Source organism: Notechis scutatus, chromosome 1 (genome assembly GCF_049901735.1).
Source record: "Notechis scutatus isolate UNSWTSFEM ecotype Mainland chromosome 1, rNotScu1.2, whole genome shotgun sequence".
NCBI lineage: Eukaryota > Metazoa > Chordata > Lepidosauria > Squamata > Elapidae > Notechis > Notechis scutatus.
Window position 1 is genome coordinate 288,529,492 of NC_142009.1, and position 4,189 is coordinate 288,533,680.

The following is a 4,189-nucleotide window of genomic DNA, read 5'->3' on the forward strand; positions in this document are numbered from 1 at the left end:
TCTACTGTCTGTGTGGTTTCTATTCTGTAAATATGGAACTGAATCCAAGAATCTCTCATGAAAGTAAAAGTTTTAAACTTACGCCGTGCAGTGTAGCATTTAGTATGTCAACACTTGTGTCTGTCACTGTCAAGCTATTTTTTTTTAATATGTTAAATCTGAATGAGCCTAAATGTAGAAAACCCACTGGAATCCTATAATAACAACAGTGGGATTTTGAGAGCTTTGAATGCTGTTTTAATAGCCCTTTCCCCCACAAAGAAAAGAAAGAAAGTGTGACTGGTAACTGGCCCAAGATCATACAGTAGCTTCATGCCCTAAGGTGATATCAGAATTCACACTCTCCTAGTTTCTAGCCTGAGTATACCCCTAAGCTACAGAGGGTTTAAAAATAAGCAGTTCTTTTCTCTGGGTGAACCTTTAAGATATTCTACCTCCAAGGGGGCTATTCCATCTGATCCTATAAGAAGCCCCTTCCATCAGGCGTTGGAATGGGCCTTGGTTCCTAATTAGTCCTTTCCTAACTTTGCAAGTGAGAGTTGAGGAGAGACAATCACTTTCAGATTTAGAAGCCTTACCAAAATGCTTAAGGCAAGAGGCCATATATCTGGATATTATTAAATCTTTGATGGGTAATTTGTGAGTTCACCCAAATGTATATTGACTGGGGGGGAATCATTTTGGACAAAGCCATGTAACATTTGAGGGGAAGCCTGTTTAGGAGATGTAGCAAACGAAAGCCAGCTAGGTTATATTTTGTAACTTGGAAGGATCTGAACATAAACGGCAGTTCAAATACTTCTTTAGCGGGACGGGCATTGAAATGTTCATAGAAGACTTCATCATTACGACCTACTCTTGTATTGAAAACCTCACTTACTAGAATGTATGGCCTGGGAAATATATTCAGACAAAGAATAAGGAAGATATCAACCTGGTTCCAGATTTGGGGAGCTGTTAAAAAGGAAGTTAGAAATTAATACGTTATAAGGAAAATTGCTCGAAAACTAACGAAACTGATATAAAATCCTCAAACGGAGGTAATTGTTTTACGATTTGAACACATAGGTTGGAAGCTTTAACAGGCAAAACTTGGGTTTGCCAACTCAGGCTATATTATACAGGGATTAGCAGAGAAAAATACTTGTAAATTCTCCCAACCTCCATGTCTCCTGCCAAAAAAATTGTAACAAATTTGAAGAGAAATCCAAGAGAATCTGGATCTTTTTGTTTTGGGGCCCACCCTGATATGTTCCAAGAGAGAATAGAGAGATTGTTCATAGGATATAGCTGTCAATGTGCTGGTTTTCTTGGGGAGGAGGAGGGCTGACTTTGGATAATGGTTCAGAAGAAGGAACACTTGGGTTGAACAAGCTGGTGATTTGAGGGAGAAGTTGGAGAGCAGACTTCTCGCTGCCAGTTAGGATGGCTTGTGTCCTGAGTCAGCAATTCCATAGAAAATTTTATGGGCACAGCAAATAAGGGCAAAGTAGGGATCAGAAGTCAGAAGGTTGGTCATATTCAGGAAAGATGCGGAAATGGTTCACTTACAAGGAGGAATAGCGAGTTTTAGGAGGGAAGCCATTGGATGAATAAAATCAGGAGAGGAAGCTGATATCAGAGAGTTGATATCCATGCATCTAAATTAGCCAGTTTTGATTTGATTTGAGTGACCTGCTTACAAGGTGGTTCTTTTCCAATTCTGCCTTAGATGCCATCCTATTTAGGGAGTTCTGGTTCAAATGCTTAGTGTATAGTGTTATATATTAAGACTGATGGTCTGTAGTTAGATGGATCTGACTATCACAAGTATTGATATTATTGCTATCTCCTAATCAGCAAGGATATAGCCTGTCTAGTTAATATAGGTGAAGAGGGAGGTAAGAATAGGTTTCGACTATGAGCGGTAAAGAACATAGATCTAATAAACAAAAGGGAAGCTGCATCCTTTTTTTCCTCCCCATCTTCTGGACATGGCCAAAGTCAAATCCAGGTTCTCTTCTTGTTTAATCCCCTGATTAATCCTCCCTGCCCCCAGACAAAGGTGCCTGCAAACCCAGCAAAGAATGGAAGCCTGGCCCACCAGCTGACACTGCATTTAGAGAAGGGAGTGTGTGTGTGTGTGTTCTCCTTGTAATTTACCAGTACATTTTGGTTTTGCCTTCTACAGAATTGGCAGTGTAATACATTGGGGAAAAGTAATTTTTAGAATCTGGTCCAATGGATCCTGTTTAAAGCCTCAACAAAATGTGAGAGCTTCCTGATAGTCTTGACCATGTTTTGTCCACAAAACCTTTAATAGAAGCCAAAGATGTTTCAATGTGCTGGCAAAGATGTTTCAATGTGGAAAAGGGCCTCAGTCTAAACTAGGCCTCATTTCAATCTGATGCATCAGGTCTCTCTCTCTCTCCCTCCCTCCCTCCCTCCCTCCCAGACTGGCTTTGCTCTACTTTCCCAATGTGCCTGCAGGGCTGGTGCTTCGAACATGGATAGATGGATGGATAGAGAGAGACAGAGACAGAGAGAGAGACAGGTAGGTAGGTCGGTAGATAGATTGGTAGATAGATAGGTAGATAGGCAGGCAGGCAGACAGACCTTTTGGATGAATGTATGGATAAGTAGGTAGGTAGATCTGTATTGGTAGGTAGGTAGGTAGGTAGACAGAAGACAGGTAGGCAGGCAGGTAGGTAGGCAGGCAGGCAGACAGACAGACTTTGGATGGATGGATGGATGGATGGATGGATAGATAGATAGATAGATAGATCTATATTGGTAGATAGGTAGGTAGGTAGGTAGACAGAAAGGCAGGCAGACCTTTTGTATTTATGGATGGATGGATGGATGGACGGACAGACAGACAGAAAGAACAAATGCAACAGCAGTGGCACTTTGAGAAAGTAGAGCAAAGCCAGAGTGGGAATTGAAGTCCACACAAGTTGCCAAGGTTGAGAAACATGGGCTGAATATATCAACCCAGCCATTCTGGTTTAGAGTTTAGCATGCTGTTTGATTCCGGCTTAGTCAATGAATAAACCATAGCTAAGATATTCCTGCTCCTTAATGCAGCTGCCCCTCTGCCCTTTCTCCAGCCCCCTGCAGCTGCCCCTCTGCCCCTTCTCCAGCCCCCTGCAGCTGCCCCTCTGCCCCTTCTCCAGCTCCCTTTGGCATCCAATTTTGCAATGCCAACCTCCCCGGGGCAGTGATGCAGCCGACCTCACCCTCTTTGCTTCAACCCAAGGTCCACTTCCATCGGGCCAAGCAAGGGGAGGTATTCTGCACACGCTCAGAGACTCCCAACTTCAGTGAAGCGTTCCGCCCATCTTTATGCTCCGCCCGGGAGGAGGAAGGCATGCGGAAGCAGCCCAGACCGGCGGAGGCGGAGGGAATGATCGCTTGGAAACTAAGCAAGCAAGCAAGCAAGTGCAGGGCTCAATCGGAAGAATCGGGCTGCAAAGGAAGGCTAGGTTCTAGATCCAGGACAGCCACGTAGAGCCGAACCGAACCGAGCCATGCGCCTTGGAGAGCCACAGCTGCACCCACCCGCATCCTGCACTCTAGCCTGGCTGGCTGGAGAGGCAGAGGCCAGGCGGGAGCTGCGCGCTCCTTGTTCTCCGGAGAAGAGGGCCCTAATGATGGACCATCCACCCCTTTCACTGCGTGCCTTGGGAGGGTTTTGCTTTCGGGCCTTCTGGCATGCCTCCACCACTTCCACCGAAGAGGGCAGCCTGCAAGCTTAAGGCGCTCTTTCCACCACCTCCCACCTCTCCCCCAGGCTTGGCAAGGCTCACCGCGTGCGGGTTCCACATTCGAGGCCCTGGCTACAAAGCGATGAAACAGTCAATGGGCTTCATGGCCAGCAGTCAGTGAGCCTGCGGGGCCGGCCCCTCGAATGCCTCCTGCCACATCTTAGCGCCCCCCTGCCAGCCCCCTTGCCTCTTTACCGCCCCCTAAGGCATCCCCACTGCCCCCAGGGGCGGTATTGCCCACTTTGGGAACCACTGCTATAGATGAATAATTTTGGCTGTCATTTCAGTTACAGTATAGTCCACAGGAGTCTTAACAAGTAGCCCTGCCTCTTAAATTGGGGAGCTATTGAGTTACATGAATAGCTCTAGTTGAAGAGCAGATAATGCTCACGCTTTCCTGGTTCAGAGATTCATTTAACTGCCAGGATACAGTGTGAACAGCT